The 21,161-nt window shown below is 50.4% G+C and overlaps 1 protein-coding gene across 8 annotated transcripts in view; it reads left to right on the top strand.

The window, feature by feature from the left end:
* The window catches only part of DAAM1 (dishevelled associated activator of morphogenesis 1), a 123,845-nt gene that overhangs the window by 19,733 nt on the left and 82,951 nt on the right, over window positions 1-21,161 (top strand). For 4 of the 8 annotated variants that reach the window (XM_068947401.1, XM_068947400.1, XM_068947398.1 and 1 more), the window contains exon 2: window positions 4,689-4,786. The exons of 3 other annotated variants lie outside the window; for them this stretch is intronic. The gene's annotated coding sequence lies outside the window, so the exon portion shown is untranslated. The remainder of the gene's footprint in view (window positions 1-4,688; window positions 4,787-21,161) is intronic. One more of the 8 variants, XM_068947405.1, reaches the window with a different exon arrangement.

Below are 21,161 nucleotides of genomic sequence, written 5' to 3'. Positions count from 1 at the left end.
CAGCAAGTGAGGGGCTGTGGCTGAGCGCAGCGCTGGGCACAGTGCCCTGCTCGGCCAGCCGGCTCCTGGTTGCTGTGCATCTGTGCTAGCTTCATACCACCAAAATAAATAACTGGGGAATGAGGCTGGTGGCAGAAGGCGTAAGCCGAGACCTGGGTGCAGCTGTACAAGGGTGGTGAATGCTGTAGTCCTAACTTGCAATGGCAGATAAAAATATCACCTCTAGCAAGTTTAAAAAGTGGTGCTGGCTGCTGTCCAGAAACGATCCAACCTATGGGATTGGGGGGTGCTGAGAGTAGCCCAGGCAGATTAGTTTGCTTTAGCATCTTTCAAGGAGGCTGCTCGTGTCTGGGCTCCTGCAGCCCTGGCCCCATCGCCCTCCACGTACCTCCAGGGTGGGAAGCTAGCGACCTGCTCTCATGCGGCCGCGATAAGGGAACACCTGAGCCTGCTCCCAGCCTTCTCCTGGCTCAGTGTTTTCCCCACAGTGGCACCATAGCTTGCTGGTGGCGTTTCTCCCATCTGCCCTAATTAGGGTGGGTGGTCTTGGTAGGATAGGGCGTTTGAGCTGGGGCGTCCTTGTTGGAGTTGCGTTAGCAGGCGACGGCGTCTCGTGTCCCAGCCTCAACGCTGGCCTGGAACGATTATTGCCTTTTGTCTGCGCCCCGAAACAGCACCTGAGCCCGCAGGGTGGAGGCAGCGAGCTCTCATTTACCTCTCGCTTTGCTTGTGGGTGGTGGAGATGAGGCCGTGAGCTGCAGTCAGGAGCAGATTTATGCTGCTTTAGCAAGGAGACAGCATGTGATAGCATTAACTGGGCTTCGAATAAAAGCTGGGTCTGCTTGGTGGAGCCACAGCCAGAACAGATTGAGCATCACCTGGCCTGTGCAGCCATCTCCTTGTTGCCTGGAGTAAGACTGGGCTATTTTCATTCTCCACCTTCCCTGTGAGGTATTTGAGAGGCAAATGTGGCTGGAGCAGCACCTGTGCTGGCTTTTTATCTAGCACTGGTGTCACTGGTTCATTTGGCTTTGGAGGAATCGAGACGTCTGGGTTATGTGGCAAATCGCCTGGGTGCTGTTATCTCTATTCACGCCTTTTTTGGAAAGGTTGAACCTAGCAGCTGTGTTGCATCCCATTGTGGGGAGGCCGAGGCTGTAAGCTCCGGCATCTCGGCAGCTATGGGTCATGTTCCCTGGCTGTTGCTGCAGGGGTTGATGCTGTATTTGAAGTTCCCTTTTCCTGGGCTGGCAGAGGGGTAATTGGACCAGTTTTTCATCTGGTTTCTGCAGCTGAGTGGGCAGCTTGTTTGGGGAGCGTCATGCTGGTGGAGATGTAGGCACTCGCGCACGGGCATCCTGCTCCATCTGTCTTGCCCTAAGATAGGAGCTCTTCTGCGATGAAGAACCTGGTTATGAGGGAGGACCATGGGGCTTCTTGCACTCAGTGCACTCGGATGTGACCCAGCTGGATGGGCTCTGCCGGCATTTGTTCCCAGCTTGCCAGGGGGAACGATTGGTTCCCACCTTGCTAGGGACTGGTCACTCCAGCAGCCGCTCAGGCTGTGAATGAGAGGCTGACGACCTCTAACTAAAGACCGTTCCTCCTCCAAGTTGAAATGCTCTCCCTTTCCATGGTCCAGTACAGGCTCCATATTCAGACCCTGCATCTCGCCCATCCAGGCAGCAGCAGTCCTACGTAAGCCAGAAAGTAGGTGTGCAAAGAGTCCTTGCAGATCTTAACTTGTAAATGTCATTTTTACCTATTCCTGGTGCCAGCAAAGACACCCATTGGGTCTGCCAAACGTGGGGCATGGGGGTTTAAAGGTGGTGGTTTCCTCTGCACCATCCTCCACCAACTTCATAGATGTCTGCCCAGAAAGAATAATTTCTCCTGGAATATGGGACTACAATCTAGACTGAAACTCCCATGGCACTGTTGCCACATACTGCTGGGTCAACGGGATAGCCCTCATTTTGTCTTATCCTGTTTATCTGAATGAAGAAATTTATAAGGACGTTTTGCATGAATCAATAAATCTGTCCTTGTATTGTGCCCTGGAGGTTTAATTTGCTCTAGATACTGCACCAAATATTTCTTTGTCCTGGATTGCTCTGCAGAGTCCTGCTTTGCAGAGGGAGGAAGGAGAAATGGCAGGGGTTTCTGAGAATATGTTGTGGAGATCTGATATTTCTCAGCCTCTCCTAAATTTGCATCTCCCAACATGGGCTAAAGAGAGTAGGGAGGGTGTAAGTGAAATAGTTTCTCTAGGTATGTGTGTGGAGCTTGAGGAATTTGTACATGTGCCAAGCAATTCCTGATGTTACAAGTCTTGGGGAAACCAAAGCCAAAAATAAAGTGGGGGAGGGAAAGTTTGCCTTTTGAAGGATACCACTGCTAGGAAATCTCAGTTACAGGTAAATTTCCCTTTCATATTTCAGTGTGGCATTTCCTGTCAAGAGGAATTGAAAAATTCCTGTTGCACTACACCACATCCCCTTCCGAATACTGCTTTTGCAAGCCAAGGAGTATGCATCTTTTGAAAGTGATACGTGCATGTTTATTTAGGAAGCCTGCCACAGGATCTACCTGAAAAAAAGAGGGCTCAAAAAACAGCTCTGCTACGCACAAAGAAGTCAAAGATACCACTAAGATCCCCAGTCCTGAACTTGTTCCCATTGCTTTGTCTGTTGGAGCACCCTAAAAGCAGTCTAGCAAGGCTGGAGCGGCGGTCATGGATGGATTCCCTGCAAAGACCTAGGGTATCCCGGGGACCTCTGAACAGATCTGATGTGGACTGGATTCAGTGATCCCTGGGGACACGCCTAGCCTTACTTTCCATCTTGCTGTGCCTGCCCGGCCTGTGCGCCGAGGGAACCCTCTGCTTCTCGTTTAGAGTGGCTTCAGGATCATTTCGCAGCTCTTTGAGATCCGAGCTTGCACTAGGGAATCCAGAAACGTTCCCTACGCCAAAATACGCTATGAAGAGTGTGTGCACGCGTGGTCTCTGGTTCTCATTTCCTTTGTCGCTGCAGAGAACCGTTGAGCTGCACACGATGTTTCAGCATGATGTCCCTTCTTTTGTTCCTGTATATTGAAAAAGTCTGTGTATGCATATAAAAATATATATGTGTATAGTTTTAACGTAGCTGTTTGTGAGCTATTGCATTTGGAGCACCGGGCAGCTTAGCAGAGGAGGGATGCTGCTGGCAGTCAGCTACCTGTTGGACTGGCAGCCACGTGGTGGTCCTGTTGGTCCAGCTCTGCTTGGACCAAGTCAAAAGAAAAGGATTGTCAGGGGGTGATTCAGAACCAGCTGAAACCTATTTAGAAATGTGATGTGAAGAGGCTTCAGATTAAGTCTCTCGGTGCTGGTGGAGGGGCCTGGTTGCTATTGTTTGAATCACAGCCTGGCCCAAGCCTTTTAATGTGTATGTCCACCTTGTGTTCTCTGTCCCCCTGCACACGTGTTGACGTGTAATAAAAAGATGCAGCTTCTGGCTGTCTGGCTGGGTGTCGGATCGCTGTTCACCACGCTGCTGCCCATCATCTGGGTCGACCCGTCAGAACTGAGCGCAAGGTCAAAGCATCGTCGTGCCAAAAACAAATGGGAGCAGCCGTATAAAGTTGTCATTTTAAATAACTGCCCCAATGATTTCTCCTCCCTTTCCTCCCCCCATCCCCAATGTTCTTCCTCTGGCACCGTGTCCTTCTCCACCCACCCCCCTGGGGCTGGCTGGATCTGTTCAGGATTTATGTTAAAAGGGAAATTTTATGTATGTAATTAAAACGTGGTACTGCTGGGTAGAAATGGGATTTGGTACTTATTGCTGTGACTCTTTCTCATGTGCGAGGTTGAACTGATTGATTACTGAGGTTTGAGATTAAATATTCCCCCGAGCTCTGCTGGTATTTAATGGGGTGGGGGGAGGGCGGAGAGAAAGAGAGAAGGAAAACGATGATTTTCCTCCAAGGCAAGGAGAGCAGGGTCGCGTCGACCGAGCGCATCCCTGCGCCTTCTTCCGCACGCGGTCTGGTGTGGTGGAGGCTCCAGGCACTGCGGTCATAGACCCTGATAAATCAGATGCTTTCCGCTGTGCCCGTGGTGGTGAGCGCGCTGCCGGTGGGCTTCTCCGCTGACCTCCGCCGTCTGCGAGCTGGGTACCGCCGAGCGTGGCCGTGGGGGTAGAGCCGCCGTCCCCTTCCTTTCCCACGGGCGCTCGCCTTGTTTACTTACTTTTCTTAATTTCTTCCAATCCAAAAATCCAATTTTGGCTGGCCCTTTGCAGGCGGGAGGAAAACCCCAGCGTGCCAGCCCCCCGGGCGAGTTTGGGGCGTCTCGCCATGTCCGTGCACATTGGAGAAGCCCGTGTTTACCCACTCCTAGAACCTGACTTTCATTGAAGTCTAACTTTAGCTAATAGGGATGGGATCCCTCGAGGGTACAGCAGAAGTTTCCTATTGGCGTAGACCTTAAGAAACCTGCACGCAAGCAAAACCAGCGCCGAAGCGCCTACGTTTATTTTTGCGGGTTCTTTTGGAAAGGGTGTGACTTATTTTGCGAGCGGAGCAGGCGCACAGTGGCTTTGTTCTCCTGCAGTCTGGCCTGGTCGGGTATTTCAGGTCTTCCAAGGCTTTAACCAGAATAATTAGTTACTGTCTGTTTATACCTTCTGTTTTTGTTGCAGAGTTTCCAAAGGGCGTATTTATCTTTCAGAGTGCTGCCTAAGTGTCGCTTAATCATTAAGCATCTGATTTCCTCCGAGTTAGCTGTCATGCTGCTTATGTAAGTACCCAAAAAAAAAAAAAAAACCCACCCAAAATCAAAAAACCCAATGAGGGGGGTGGATTCTGCTTGAGGGGTTTTGGAAAGCTTATTCCCGATTGCCACGGGTTTAAATGAGAGCCGCGTTTGGTTTCCAGCCCATCATGGGATGATCACAGGACTATATGTTTTGATTGGCGCTTAATGACCCAACCGGCATAATGAGGTTGCTTTTCAGCCAAGCCTTCGTGCATACCCCGATAAACTGGCAAGATCTGTGTTACTCGCTGTCGTTTCAGGGAAAAGGGCCTTTACAGAAATACAGAGCTTTTGCTTTTGTCTTTTGACTCCGTAGCTCTGTGATATCCCTTCCCTCCTTACAAAAATCGCACTTCTGCCTGGAAACCCGTTACCGTAGGTTTGCCAGGCTTGGGAACCAGGTTTGTTTCCCAGCTCTTATTTGCACGTTCGGTTTTGGAAGGGGGGAAGGTGGCGTATAAGCTTCCCCGCTGGGTGCATCCCTGACACGGGGACAAGAAAGACAGGAAAATAACGCGGCAAAACGGGGAAAAAAATGCCTGGAAAACATCGCCATGAGACAGCCGTGGTGCCGAACCCACCCGTGGCTCCCGCGCAGTGTCTAAACGAACCGATAATGGGACTTTTCCCCTTGGATAGTTATTCCCGCGCTCGGGAGCGCGGTTGGGCGCTGGCCGCCGGAGGAAGGGCTTTCGCGCGCCTCTCCGAACGGCGTAGGTGCTTCGGAGCTGCCCTCGCCGTCTTAGTTTATGGGGTCGAGCGTCCGGCGTGTAAACGTAGGGGCCGCGGGTTGAGAGCGCATGCCGTGTCGGATGCGGATCCGCAGGCGTCTGCACGCCGGAGGGGCCGTCGCGATGGCCCGCTCTCCCGCGTAGCTCGCGCGCGCCGTAAATCTTCTCTGGCGGGCTTCTGCCCTGGGGTCAGTAACGGGGTGCTGTAACCAGCTCTCGTCAGGGACTGCGGATGCGTCGTTGCTCTCGCCCTTCCCCGGCGGGTGAAGCTCGCTAGGGGGAAAGGGGCCAGCGCAAGGGCGAGGTGGGGCCGGCGGGATGGACGCGGCCGGCGGGAGACCGAGCGGAACGGGCTCGCGCGGAGGCCGAGGTCAGACCGATGCGGCGGGTCTCCCGAGCCGCGCCGAGCTGCTGGTTGCCCTCACCCTTTTGGTGCGCGTGAGGCCGTGGTGGGCAAGGTCCCGCCGGACGGGCGTTAGTCTTAAGGCTCTGGCGGATCTGCTGCTCTCGCTGATTAAATTTGGGAAGAGCTTGGGCTAAGCGCAGCGGGGGAGGAGGAGCAGTTGCTGCCGGCACCTGCGACAGGGTAAAAACGTGGGAGCTTAAGATGGGAATGGGGGTGGGTGGAGCTGTAGAGACGGGTGCTGTGACCAAAAGGAGACCGTGTGGCTTGTTTGCGCACTTCAGCATCGCTTTTGGACTGGCCTTGGAGAGGTGTTCAATCGGGAGTTAATTTTGGCTTTTTAAATAGCTGGAGTGCGCGAATGGGTTGCAATGCTCTGCGTTGCTCTGCTGTCCTCTCCGGGGCTGGGATCGTTTCTTGTCCCCTCGGCATCCCTGCTTTAAGCCACATCTCCCTGTCGGAAGTCCTCTGCGGGACACAGGGGATGCAGCTCGGCTCCAACGTGCTTTCATACCTCTTTCCCGGTAGTCTCCAGCTCCTTGTCGCTCCAGACCTGTCTCACCTTGGCTTTGTTCTTGGCTTGCTGCAAAGCTTGGCCATCGGGACTGGCCCCCGGGCCCTCTGCAGGTGGTGTCCACTACCCACCAGAAGGTTTGGTGCCCACCTGGGCTGACGTTGGCTTGTACGCCTTCGCAGCGGCCCAGCTATGCCGCAGCTCGGTGGTCCCGGCGTGTGGCCCTGGGGAAACCAAATCCCCGGCAGCTGCTCAGGTGCAGAGTCCCATCCGAGCATCAGGGCTCGGGTGAGCGGCTTGGGCTTTCGTTGCCTCTCTTTGAGCTGCCTCGTCGGGGGCTGGTGATGCTCCTCTGGCTTTGCCAGGCGTTGCAGGAGTCATGCTGGGGAGCGCCCCCCCAGGCCGTGCAGGTCTTCCTCTGCCTCGGTGGCTCATAACCCCGCTCAGGGGCTACAGGACGGGGGCGGTTCGGCAGGGGTAAGCAAGGGGGAAGGGACAGCAAGGCACGGGTACTTTGTCACGGAGACTAAAGCAAAGAAAACCTCTCTCCTTGCGTTCTCACAGTCTCTAGGGCTGTGCAATTTCTCTTTGCTTTCAGTTGTCTGAAATGCTCCTTCAAGAAACTGGAAGATTATTTTTTCCTGGAATGTCTTATTTTCTCAGTTGTCCCTCGGTGTACAAATGAATGTTCTTTCTACACTTGTGCTTCCTGCTTACCTCATACAGGAAACTCTTAATGCTTAGTTTTATTTAATTCAGGTAGAAAATGAAGGTATTTCAGACTGTTTCCTCTTCTTTGGTACTAGAGTAATGCACCCCTATGACAGAGGACACCAAAGCCAGACACAGATGCCTAGGTCTAGCGCTGTTAATTTTTTTCTGCTACTTTATAATTCATGGAAGGGGAGTAAATCTAAAACAATTCAGCCTGCAGACACATAGCTGAGGAGCTGAAATGGTTGAGAAGCCAAGGGGGCGGCTTCTTTCTCCCCCATAACATGAAGCAAAAGGACGCTTGCTCTCCAAAAACCTTCATATTGAGATTCAAAATTGAGGTTGAGGAACATCCCCCACTGTGGCTTCTCTTGTGCATGGGCAGACACTCCGCCAGACCCAGCGTGGTGCACGGACCAGTAGGTCGAGCCGAGGCACGAGGTCGGGGCCGCCTTCCCCGCTCGCGCCCTCCAACACCTCGGCCGGCCGGTTCCAGATGCCGAGGGAAGGTTTGGGAGCACACCCAGTTTTCCTCATAAAACTCCAAAGAACGAGAGGCTTGGCCTGGTTTAGATTTTAAAAATAACTTACACATTTGGAAGCTAAAGTTTCAGAAGGGCTCCGAATGGGATAATGGCTTTGATCATGGCAGTTAGAGATCAAGGGAGAGCTTTTTAGGTTTTGCTAGATCAGATGGAAAATATATTGTAGCGTCTAGACTTTATCATCCTTGAGCAAGGTTTTTTCTCTTCTGCAAAAGGTCTAATCCAAAGTCCACGTAAAGTTGATAGAAAGGCTCCTTTGGAAAGGAGCCTGGCTTTGGTTTTGATTGTGTCCAGAAGCAAGTTGAAAGAGGTGGAAATCGGCTTTGGACTTTGAAGGACTTCTGAGCCTCGCTTTATGGGCCTGCCGTTTCTGATTAGGATGTTGGCATGGGTGGAAGTTTTAGTGTCAGCGGCAGGCAGACTGGAGGCAGGGACCAGGCTTGTGACAGCCACATGGTCCCCAAACGCTTGATCCTTACAGCTTTGCAGCACGTGGGAGCCGGGAGTGGTTATCCATGCAAAGCTGCCCGGTGCGTGGCCAGCTGTGCCGAGCAACAACGGAGTGGGGCAACGCGGGGCACTTGGAAAACCCGCTGCTCGTGTCACTCGTTCGACTGCGGCAGTTAGGAGTAGCTCTGCCTGTAGCCACCGGTTACCATCAAGGCTGCTCACAGTCAGCATCTCCCTTAATCTCCCTTAGTCTGTGGTTCCTTGCCAGAGTTTTGGCTGCATAATAACTGTAGATGTCCATGTCCATTGATGTTCAGAAATAACTTTGGCGTCTCTGGCTGAAGTTTAGAAAATGTATGGGGTTTTTTTTGTGTTTTTGTAAGCGCACTGAACAAGATCATACAAAGAGGTGCAGTTTCCTAAGGTACTTCGAATAACCTTGAAAGCCTGCCCTGAAGGTGAGGAGATGCTGGTCGTGTGGATTTGTTGATTCTCTCTTCCTGAGTGTCCGTGTAGCAATCAAACTCCGTCGTGTTTGGAGATATCCCACTGAGAAAGCAGAGGCGGTTTTCCTTTGTTTGCTGTCAAGCCCTGCACCACTTGTGCTCTGCTCTGTTTTCCTGAAAGCCTTCTTTCTGGGCGGCTCTTGAAGAACAAGTGGAAAACCTGGAAAACAAACATGTCTGGAAAACATTTGAGTTGAGGATGTTGTACTTCTGCCTCTGGTCATTTTTGCATGCTGTTTGTTTGAGAGAGGGGAAAAACTGCTGCTGCCTTTCTGTTTTTCCTTCCCGTCGGTTACTCTTTTAGATGCATTTATTTCCAAGTATGAATCCGTGCAAATGCTAGCCCATAAACAGTTTCCAGTGTAAAAATCATATTACAATAGGACTGGAAGGGATCTTGAGAGGTCACCTTGTCCCCAAGGCAGGATCAGTTAAATCCACTCCTTGAACTGGAATGCGATCATGTTTGCTGGGAGCTGTTTTCTCGTAAATTCTGCATGAAGCAGAGGCAAAAATCTTATCAAATAATGCTGCCAATATGTGTGTGCAAACCTCCCTCTGAATAGGCTTATGAAATTCAAATTGTTTGCTGCCTAGGTGTTGAAAATTAATGCTGGGTTTGCTCCAGAGCTATTCAAAGTAATACTCCAGAGTAGCCTTCTCTCTTCTGCCTAGGTCTTTCCCAAAATACTGTGGCTTTCATGAATAAGATGCGTTTACCCAGAGTCTTTATCTGATGTGGAGCGATCCCTGTTCTGTCTGATTTCTGAAACGGCCAGACCCCAGAAGCTCCGCTGAGATAAAAAGAAGTCTCAGGTGCTTATTGCTTCTTGTGAAGTAGATGTGAATTTTTAGAATAGAAGCAGTGCTCCAGATGGCCCTGTCTTGAATTGGAGGAAACCTCCCTCCCCCCCCCATAAAGCCCCCGACAACCTATCTCCCGGCACTGGGGTTGTTTGCGATGTGCTTCCCCAGATGGCTGCAACACTGAAGCCCCTGAAATCAATTGCAATCTCTCTCTTTGATATCTGCAGGCTTTAGATAAAGCTTTGGGATCCTGGGCAGGGGCAGAAGGGGATAAGCAGCCCTAGAAATCCCTGTCTGCTCTGAGATGTGCAAGCCAAGTGATGACTTTCAGTTAAGCTCCTTTGCATGTTCCTCTGTCCTAGCTTTGTGTCTTGAGTGGTGGGGATCGAAAAAACCATACACAAGAGCCCTAGCTTAATCTTATTGCCTTTGAAAGGTAGTGCAGTGCTGTGATGGGTCCTTTTTTCCCTGCTTTTAGCTCCCTATTTCAATGATGATGGGTTTTGAAGGAAGTTCACCTCTAGCCAGCTGGATGCTGGCTCGCTCTCTAGCCGGCATTGCTTTGGTATCAGCATTCACACAGCCCAGATGGTGACTGTTTTTCTTTCACCTGGTGCTTTCTCCAGCCAGCTTATGGTAGGTAATATCAAAATTCATTGACCTTTGGCTGTGTGGCGGGCTTGGAGAGCTCTGCTGGCCCATCTGTACGTTGAAAGTCAAGATGGCTGGCAGCATTATTCTTTGGCCAAATGTATGCAAAGAGATCGTGGCTTAGATTTGTTACAGATGGGTTTTTAGATATGCTCTAAGGCGTTTTGCCAGCCAATTTTATATCTGTGTAAAAGTGATTGACATCCCTATCAATAAAGCTGCTGTGGAATTATAACTCTAAATATATGTATTCATTTAGTTATTTTTATATCTCAAGTGGCTTGTTATCCTGGCTTATCATGAGTGAACCATGCTCTTCGCATGCGTGTTATCCACAGCCCCAAAATAAGCTATCAAAAACAGAGTTTTTGAGGCTTTGAAAGACTTTTCCCCTTAGAAATAGATGTGTGTAAGCTGTCCACGGGTCTCTACCTGCTCCAGGGGGACGAAGGACCCCACTTTTAGACAGTTGTCCACGGGGAACGAACCTGTTCCAAACACCGTCGTAGACAGAGGTCCAGAAATGGCAGCACCTCCAAATATGGGAAAATGAACTCTTGGGTTTTTTTTTTGGCTTGTGCCTACACTGGTAACACAAACCCTGTTAATTAATCAGCCATGCTCTGCAGTAAGACCCACTGTAATACTGGCCACAAAAATGAGTATGACTTTTTTGGGGCGTTTAGTCCTATGGACAAATAAATACCGTTTGTGTGATTCTTTCAGTGTTGGGGAAGGATTCCTCCATCCATGTCCTTGAGTGGCGAGCCTTGCAAAGGCTTTCTTCCCTCTGCGGCCTGGGCTGGGCGGCATGGGGTAAAGGGTCTCTTGGCCTCGTTTGCCCTTCCCTGCTGTCATTGCAGGACTGTGGAAGAAGGACCCCAAATTTGCTCCAGGCCCTGCCGTGAGCTGGAGAAGGTGGGGACGTGCAGAGCTGGAGGGAGAGCCTGGCAACCTGCACAGCTGGGAAGCTCAATGGGAGCTGGTAAATTTAGCTTAGTCTCTGAATAGGCTTATGAAAATGCTGCAAGCTGCAACCTCTCTTTTTGGGGGTTTTGTTCTCCTTCTCCTTGTTAAGCATTTGGATATTCATTCAGTAGATTATGAAACACAGAGCATGTGTGCCTGAGAGGGAGAATATCAGCTGCTTCACATTCCTCAATAATAAAGTGCATTGATTAAAGTTAACCTCTTTTTTTTTTTTTTTTTAGTTTAGTTCCCTAACGAAAGAAAGCTTATAAAGTTGGTCTGTCCATCTGCTCCTCCTTCCCCATCACCAGCAATTCATTGAATCCCTTGGCTGATTTTGTCCTTTCTTCCAAATTCTTTCATTTCAGATATGTCAAACCAGTTTTGTGAAAACAGGCATCAGGATAGAAGGGTGTTACTGAGGTTTTTTATTGAAACAAAGGATGCAATGAAAACTCCGTCTGTACTAGACATCAGGGAATACACATAAATGTTATGATATCCAAGCCATGGGAGGTGCTTCATTTGGATTTACCACGTTATGAGACACCAGAGAGCCCACGCTGCAGGATTCCGTGCATACGTGTGTGCGTTGTGGGGGCATGTTCACCTGTGTGGACTCTCTGATGTCTAATAAATATAAGTTCTTCATTCAGCCTTAATATGAGTTTAATTTGTGTTGCTTAGGCTCATAGGTACAAATCTGGAAAGTTCCCTTCATTAATTTTGGTGTTTGTAGTGCTGCTTCCCCCCCCCCCCCCGACCTTTTTCTCTCCCCCTCAAATGCAATTTCTTTAGTATAGCAGGGTGGACCCAGTACTCTAGTGACTTTAGAGAGTGGTAGCAATATTTGCACGTTTCGACGCTTTGCTGGAGCTGTTTGCAAGCCTCTGTTCCGTTCTTTGTCAGCGGGCTGAGCAGCTGCTGGTGGGAGAGCATCCTGATACGAGCGGTGTTGGGCAAATGCACAAAGGGTGCTGCGGCTCCTGCCTTCCAGTTTTCCATGATATTGTGGAGGCAGGGGCGGAAAAGCTGCTGCTAATTGTGAGTACTGAAGGGGGAAGTTGTACAGCAGCATTGAAAAGCTCATCCTCTTCCATCACTGGAAAGCTTAGTGGATGAGTAGCAGATGGAGAAGGAGGACCTGTCAAGTCTGAGCAGTGTCCCCTGCCCCAGGTCTCTCCGACATGTAATGTCAGAGTTGTGGCCATATGGTGGAGGTGAGAGATTGATGTTCAACCAACAATTTGTGTTCATCCAACAACCAATTCTGCCACCAGTATGACCAGAAGCGGCGAGTCTGCGTCTGGCCTGGTGTTTGGCGGTGGCCCTGGCAGGCCAGCTGCCCCGCCACGCATCACCCAGAGTCACGGAATGAAGACCCAAAGCTTCGCACCCATATGGCACTTCAGTATAATGGAGGTTATGGTGCCTCCAGCTGTGCTAACTGCTGCTGGGAGCTATCTGCTGGTGGATAGGTCCTACTAGGATGGGGTGAGATTTTTGCATCACTTTTGTCTCATTGAGGAAGGGAAGAGACCCAAAAAGATCAGCAGCCTCCTCCTTCCTCTGGATGTAAGATGGGGTGCAAGTAGGAATCATTTTTCACTGTGTCCCTGGTGAGCCACCAGCATTTCTGCGTGCCTGGATTTTGTTCTGTGCTTTCTGCCAGAGCCTGAATACTTTTGAGTGTTGTGGTTTTTTGGCTTTTTCTTTTTCCACTTGATGCCATATTTTCCTTAATAAGAACACACCGAACGACTGGGAGCCCAAAATAAAACTGTCTACTAGGCATTACCTGATTAGACGCCATGGTAATAAGCATTTGAATCTAAACCTGGATTAGCCAGGGAGCTGTCTCGGGATGGATTTGCATAGCATGCATTCCATTTCCTTCTGATGTGTTGGTGAAACTACTGAAATCTAATTTATAAAGCGCTGGTGTGCTTCAAGTACTCCTGTTGATGTATGCGTTACTCCCTCTGCAAGGCAGTCAGCTGTGCAAAAAATGCCTGTGATTTTCAGCAAGATGCTTTTTCTCCCCTCCTCCTGCTCTTACAGCTCGTGCTCTAGGTCGATGGGGACAGATAGCCCTGGCCAACTCTAAAAATTGGTGATATCAGAGTTCTAAAAGTTTTTGGCATATGTGTGTCTTAAGAGGCATCTATTTGAGGGAGTTTTGTCTTCCTGTGGCAGTTTCTGGCTGTACTGGAGTGAATCTGGAGTTTTCAGGTGCTTAAATCCAATGCGCAGCTTCTTCAAGCTTTTGCTGCAATATTAGAAGTCCTGTGCTGGAAGGTGTTGTGAAGATTTAGAACCCCCAAACAATTTAATTTCCTTCTGCAGCAGACAGTCATGAGATCTTGGATGATGTCAGGATAGCTCAGTCCTGGATGTAATTTATTAGCTTATGTTTAGGGCATCCAAGCTGCGATGTTAATTTGAAGCATGGAGATACCCAGGTTAGTTTTTGAAGAAAATGTTTTTCAAGGTGCAGATAGTGGTTCGGCAGCAAAACGGCAGGCTGTCCATTGTAAGGAAGGCTTTGAGATGGAGGTAAACTAAGTCTGTTTTGTGTCAGAGGGATGGACTAGAGGCTCTCTGCAGGTCTTCTTTGGGTCCCAGCTCCCCTCCTCAAGCAGTGCCTTGCGAAAGGCCGTGTCTGTGCTTGTGCTGGGCACCAGGCAGGAAACAGTTCTCTTTGGCTGCCAAGAAGCTGGTTGACTGTGCATTGAATTTCTTTCTAGCCCTTCACAGCCCTCTTCTTTAGACGAGGCGATCCAGTGTTATAGGTAGTGTTGCTGGTGGAAGGCAGCACCAGGACCATGGTGGCAGGGGGTCAGGAGAGCGCCTGGGTGTTAGGCAGCAGCATCCTCAGCAAGGGCTGCTGCGTCCCAAGGTGCAGGTGCTGTTTTCAGCTGGTAAAGCCCAGGTTACTGCGGAGCTGAAAGTAAACGTGTGCTGTGGTTGTTATCGGCGATTCAGTTTGAAGATGGACATAATTAGCCTTATCCAGCCGTTTCCTGCTTTCTAGTGGCAGCATCCATGTTGTGTCTATGCTTATGGAAACATTACCTTTGGGTATTTTGAGCAGAGATGCTCTGACTTTCTTGCAGCCACTTAGCCAGAAAGCACTGTCTCCGCTTATGGTTTTGTTTTTTTTTTTTTTTTTATGGCTATGCTTAACCGCTTGTGAACGGAATAAATGCAGCCCTCTCCACTTGAAGTATTTGCTTGGCCTACTTCTGACAAGATACAGGGCAAAGTGAGGAACAGGGCTCAGTTTGCTGGGTTTCAAGCTCAGTTAGACCTGCTGGGCCCTGCTTGATTATTAACTGTGTTGTCTTGGCTGTATTGAAAGATCTGGCGAGCCGGTTAATGGAAAGGCTGTGGTTTTGAATAGCTCCTGTGAGCAAGAAACTCAGTCATGACCTTCACCAGCTAGGACTGTTTTGGCTTCAGAAGCCTTTGAAGAAATCTGGGAGTATTTTAGTGTATCTGGGAGGAAGTTTTCCACTGGAGAGCTGGGTTGACCTGATGTCCGTCAAATGATTCCCCTTGAAGCCGGGAAAGGAGGTGAGGTTTGAGGGACCATCATGGAGCTGCTGATCACCAGAGGTACTTAGAAGTCTTACCCAGGTGACGGATGTGAAGACCTCTGCAAGGCCCCTCCACTACCAGGACTTGAAAGCCTTCAAAGAGACAGTGCTCTTGATTGCTGCAGATCGTGAGTGACCTGGACAAGGTTCAACAACGACCTGTGGGGAGAAGTGCTTTTGCCTGGCCAGCGAGTGGTAGTCTCCAATCCTGAACGAGAAGTCATCTGCAAGGAGATGTGAGCTTGCAAAGGGCCAGAAGCACACAGGGTTTCCCTAGTGGTTTTTGGTGCGTGGCGAGGGTTGGGGAGGCCCGGTGGCAGGCTGGAGCTGGTGGTGCTGCAGGCCTGGGCCAAGGAGGCTTCTCCTCCTTTGACCAGCGTCAGAGGCCTCAGCCGTGCAGGCCAGGGCTCGCGTCTGCGATGGCTGCTAGGAAGGTTCGTCTGTGCTAGCAGCTGCATCCACGGGGTGGCTAGTCTCAGATATCTAGACACTGAGTCTGGCCCTCTAAAAGATGAGATTAAATGAAAGACTTCAAAAGCACTTATCTTCTCTGGGGGTGTTTGAGCCTCTTAGAATACCCTTGGGTCACTTTTCATGCATTTCTTTGCGGTTGTGAGGCTGTTTTTTCTTCTTTTAAGGAAAATGGAGTTCATTGTGTAAATATCTATGAGAATGGGAACTTTGTATAGCAGTGTGAGGGGAGTGCTCTGTGAAAACCTGCAGAATTATCAGCAGGAAAGAAATCCAGAGAGGCTTTTCCACGTAGCCCCGGTGCGGAGGGCGGCTGCTGTCCCTGCCATGTTGCCTCTTCTGAGGGGAGATTTTGTTACTAGAGGCATTTGCTCGTTGAGTGCAGAGACTTGCTTTTTAAACAGCAAACATTATAGCACAGAGGCTGTAGAGATGGGGGCGGGCAGGATGCCTAAAGCATTAGCAATGCTGCAGCTACACCGTTTGGACTTTAAAGTGTTCAGGAAAAAAACAGATCTGCTTAAACCAAGGTAAAAAAAAAAAAATCCCGTGCATGTACTTGATGAGTTCAAATTTGGTTTATATCGATGTTGCTGATGCTGATACTTTCCTGGATTAGGCTAAATGCCGTTATAAAATGGCCTCTATTGATTTTTAAATGCATCCCCTTGGGATTCCCCCCGTTTCGGGTGAGGCTGTAGACAGACGCGCCAGTTCTGAATTTAAAACCAGCCCCAGTGCAATGAGTTACCCGTCTTGCTTGTGTCCTGCAATAACAGGCGAGGTGAAATCTTCTGGCTCAGCGCAGCAACAACTTTGCATTCCTGTTTAAAGAGCAGAATGCCTCCCAGGCTGTGTAAACTTTTGCCTTTGGGATGTGTAACAACATTAATTCCTTGCATTTTACTTTCTCCCCCGCTAGAGTTTTCTATCTTGGAGATTAAATTATCCTACAAGTTAGTGGCCCTATTTTCAGTAACTTTGCTTAGCAGATTCCATGCCCTTTCAAGCAGTTTTTTTGCCGTAATCTAGATAATGTTGCATCCACATAAAAAACATAATTAAACCTTCCAATTAGACTTGCCTGCCCTGGTTGCCTGCTTTGTTTTTTATCTTTAAATGTGAGCAGAAGCCTTTTAGTGTAGTGTGATAAAAACTGCTGCTTTTACCAGCCCCAGCATTAATAGCGGAATTAGCATTGGAGCTATTCTCATTTCTCTGAGCTACTTCTGCAGATTTGTGCAAAATCAAACTGTGAGTGAAGCAAGCTCATGTGTACCGTTTTACTGTGCTCATCTGCTGAAGCACTGGGAGGTATTAATGTCAGTCCTTCAAACTGGAAGGAGAGTTGCCAGCGGGCAATTTCTGCTATCAAACATTTTTATCAAGGAATTCTTCACCCTAAATTCTTACTTTAAGGGGAAAAATCACTCCAGATTAACTTCAGAATTTTCAAATCCTTCAAGCAAAATCAGCAGTGCGGATCCCCTGTGGCATGCAGGCCCTCTGATTGATCTAACACATGTGTTGTGTTTGGTTTGGGCACTTTCGGGACTAGAAGTTTAATGATATGCTCAGACCTCTAGCCGTAAGGGTCTCCTTTAGTTAGGGTTCCTGTTTAAAGCAGCCTCAGCGGGGTTTTTATTTTGAAAGAGAAGAAAACACCGCAATCAACTGGAGGTTAAAAAGATTTGTTTCACATACAGCAATTGCATAAACGCCGGTGGCTCTGTTAGCCTCACCTCAAACACGGCTAATCCTAAAATCTCCAAACATGACCCAAAATTAGCCAGTTGGGACTAAGCTGGTAGCTCCTCGTTTTGTTGCCCTGCTGCTGGCCCTAGCCGTTGCTGCGCTGATGTACATGCGGTAGGTGTTTGCTGCTGCACAGCTTCAGAAATCCGGATTCTGATGCCAATTTAATTAAGAGGCTTAACAGAGGAAAAACCTGCCTGCCTTCCACCCCGCTTTCCAACTGGAGAGCCCGTCTGCCCCTGGGGATTACCGATGAAATGGGGAGCAGTGAAATGGAAAGTTCAGCCAGGAGGCTTTGCATACAATAAATCAAAGTCAGAGTCCAAATATTCATTGGAGGAGCAGGGCTGAAGTGGAGGGGGGGGGAAAGAGAGGTATTAAAATAAAGCAGGGCTTTTATTGAACTATTGTTCTCCAGGAAAAGGCTAATTGGCAAACAAATATCCTCCAACAATGGTAAATACAGCACTGTTCTCCCTCCCCTTGCCGCTCTGTTGAGCTGTTACTGACCACAGCTTTGCATCCTCAAAGAAAGGACTTGGAGCCTGGAGTGATCTCGGGGAGGAAGCAACTTGAATCCACATGCTTTCGGCTGAATAGCAAAATATTGGGATGGGACCTCTCCTTCTGGCAGCCAGGCAAGCCTCGGTCCAGGCTGGAAGGTGGTCCCTGTGTCTGCAGCGGCAGGAGCTTTCTAATTATCTGAGAGAGAGAGAAGAGAATCGCTGCTAATTACATGTATCGCATGATACGCTGGGGTGGGTTTAATAGTCCGATATTATCAGCCTCCTTGGGGCATTTTTTGCTGTGTGTGAATGTTTTCCCTCAGTTTGGGCAAAACCGGCGATGAAAATCGAGCAGGGCTAGATCTGGGCTTGTGAAAACCCTCGTTGCTGAGGGTGGAGCCGAGGTGGGGGAGGACGAGGGTCTCTCCTCTCGCTCTGGGATGCCAGCAGGTATTTTAGCAGCGTGCTGCCCTGACCGGCCATAGTACGTCAGGGAGGAATATATGAGCTGAAAAGCATTTCTTCCCCTCCCCACCCAGCTTTTAGTTTTCTTCTGCAAAAGAACCACGAATCTGCCTCTCTGTTGGACAAATGCACAGTTTCCAGAAGTGGGTCACTTAGCACCCTAGTGAGTGTTAAGAAATATATATGTATATATATATATTTATATAGGTTCCCAAACTGGGTCTTATCCATGGCTACGCATTTGTTGTCCTTGTTCCTGAAATAAATGAGTTGATCTCATGAAGTTCAAGTAAGAAACGGTCTGTAGCGACGTAGAGGATGTGGTGCCGGCATGGAGCTCATCACCAATTAAGTTCACTCTTTTTAATCGAGAACTTGTGACCTCTTTTGGCAACGCTGTGCCGCTCGCTGGCCAGCTGGCCAGGAGACTTTGCAGCAAGGTTGGTTTTTATCCTCAAAATTAAGAAAATGCATCCTCCCCGGTTGACTGTGTCCGTGGCGTAAGCGGTGTCGGCCGCTGGAGACGCCCCGGGGCAGCGTACCCCTAGCTGGCCGCGACGCCGTCCGCGTGCCCGGCTCTGCGTAACGCCGGCTTTGCAGGGAATTCCCGCGGCTGGAGCGGGGGGACCGCGGTTGCCAGAGGCATCTCCTTCTTGGCCGGCTGGGTTGTCCCCTCGGCTGCGGGACAGAGGTAGTCAAGCAACACGAAGGTGACAATCCCCTCCTCCGGATTTTTGCTCCGTTGCCAAAGGCTGCGACTCTGCTCCAAGAACTGATGTCACTTGGAGAGTTTTAAGACAGATAATGTCTCGCCCTGCTGTGTGCCACGCTTTTCCCCCAGAAAACCGGACTGCGGAGTCAACAACGCGTGCGATTCCCTTGGCTCGCGGCTGGCTTGCTCGCTCTCCAGAAAAGCGTCCCGTAAGCCGGGCGGCGATACAGCCGGGCGGTTTCTTTCCGTGCAGTAAAAATTGTTGCTCTGAGTAGCGTCATGAAAACCTCCTGATAGGAGAGCCGCACGCAGGCGCACGCAAAAAATCCATCCCAGCTCTTTATTGCCTGAAGTAGGTCTAGATTTTGTTTAGATGGAAGAAGGAAGGCTCTCCAGGAGCAGTACAAATTGTGAAACAGAGCAGCCTTTTTTTTTTTTTTTTCCTTTCTTTCTTTTCCTGTGGATACATAGTTATGTACTGGCGCCAAACTGATTTGGTTTTTGATGCTGCAATCTGCATTTCACCACCTAGGCCCCGAAACGTTTGTGAAAGCTCGCTTGGCCTTGCGCGGAGTCAGCCGTCTTCCTGCGAGACAGCAGGCCCAGATGCACACTCCAGTTTTTCGTGAACGCCCCGATGAAAGGAAAGAATACAAAAAGCAGTAAACGCTTTTTATGTGCGCGTTAGTTTTTCTTACGGGGCTTTCAGGGATGGAGCTGGCAGCCGCGGCAAGGGCAGCGGACTCGCCTCGGGGTCGGCAACTGCAGCCAGCTCCTCCGTACATTAGCGGCGTTGCGCGGAGAGCTTTTTGCAGCCTGAGCAAAACGCAGAGCTGCAGAGCCCTAGTCTTCTGCTTCGTGGAGTATAAGAGGGTTTCGGGAAGGGGGAGGAGGACCTGGGGTAATTTAGGATTTGGCAGATATATGTAATCTATGCCACTGAGATGCGCTTATTCTGCCAACGAGATCTTCTTGTGCTTTAGCGATGAGTCAGACCCCTCCCGGCAGCTGATTTTGCCTGATAGCGGGAAGGCCGCGTGCAGCCCCCCGGCAGCGAAACGGTTGGAAACCCTGCTCGCTGTCCAAGGGGGTAACGCAGACCTCCTGCGACGGGAGGCGTCCTTAGCTCTGCCCGCCGCCCGCCCGTGGGTCTGGGGAGCCGGAGCATCGTGTCCTCCTCGAGGGAGGCTGCGCCGGCGCTTTCCCGCGGTCGATGCGGGCCCTTTCCGTGCAGGGATGCGGTTGCACGGGGGGTGGGGAGGGGGCTAGGGGGGGAAAAGACACTCGTCAAACACTTTACGGGTTTTCGGCTGAGCCGTTTTCGTTCCTTCTCCGGGATCAAAACCGTCTCCTGCCGACGCGCACGTCTTCCAACCAAATGCAAACATTCCTCGGCTGCGCGGGCGCTGCTCGAAAACGTTTTTCTGCCTGAGAAAGGGTGGGTTGGAAGTCTGCGTGGGAGTCTGCGGCCAAAAAATCCGTTGGGTTACTTTTAATAGAAACTGCCGCACGGCGGTGACTGAGGGCTCCCTGTTCAGTACTGGCTCAGCTCTTGGAGGTGGTGGCGGCTGGTTAAAATTTTCTGGGCTCTTGCACGTGAGTAAAGTTGGCTTTTAGTTAGATTTTCAGTTAGGTGAATCCGGTCCTGCTTCTTAGTTTCTCACCCAAACAAGGGCTCTATTTCACAGTTTAAAAAAAAATAAAAATAAATAGCGCTTGTGACCTCCTCAATAAAAAGGGCTTTTTTGCCCCTGGTTTGGTGCAAGCATAAAACAGAACAGCAATTCTTGCTCTTCAGCGGTAGACAAGCCTCGATGCCGCAGTCTGATCGGCGAGGCAGTGCACCACGCACGTATTTTGGAGGCCTTGCTGTCAAAGCCGAGGCTGACAAGGGCCCGGGGTAGCTGCAGAGCCAGGGAGGGTGCCGGGTGTCTTGAGTCCCTCATGGGAAAAATCCAGGCAGGCCCGGAGAAGGCTTTGATGTTTCGCAGAAGATACCTCAAACTGGCAGCTGATTTAGCCAACGCGGTGGGAACGTGTAGCTCTTGCTGCCGCGGACGTCTGGACGAGAGTTACTGTGGGAGAAAAACCATCCGGAAGCGTTTGTTTGGAAAAACGACGCAAGCTCGTTAATGGGGTTGGCTTGCGTCGAGGTGGTGTCTGCGCCGTGCTGGGTGGCGTGCGTGATGGGGAAAGCGTCTGGGGAGGAAGGGGAAGGTCTGTGCTGCTGCGCCCCTCCAGCCCTCCGTGGAGGGAGCTGGGAAGCCACCGGGGCGACAAGCCGGATGCCCCCTGACTGCCTCGGTCGGGGCCAGCCACCTCCAGGGCTGGTGGAGGTCTACGACAGCTCCTGGGGGCAGCGCTCGCGAGACGGAGCAAGGTGACAGCTCTCCAGGCGCTGCCCGGTCCGGGGCAGGACGCCTCGCGGCCGGCGTCGGCAAATGAGTTGCGGCACAACTGTCAAGAAATTTTCCGTCGGTCGGGGGCGAGCCGGGCTGTGTCGAAACTCCCTCGGGTCGAGGAGCAAAAGTGTGATGCGGTGGAAGATGCCGAAATCCG

This window comes from Struthio camelus, chromosome 5 (genome assembly GCF_040807025.1).
Source record: "Struthio camelus isolate bStrCam1 chromosome 5, bStrCam1.hap1, whole genome shotgun sequence".
Classification (NCBI taxonomy): domain Eukaryota; kingdom Metazoa; phylum Chordata; class Aves; order Struthioniformes; family Struthionidae; genus Struthio; species Struthio camelus.
The sequence above is the reverse complement of the archived record's forward strand: the minus strand, read 5'-3'. Positions and strand labels throughout refer to the sequence as shown.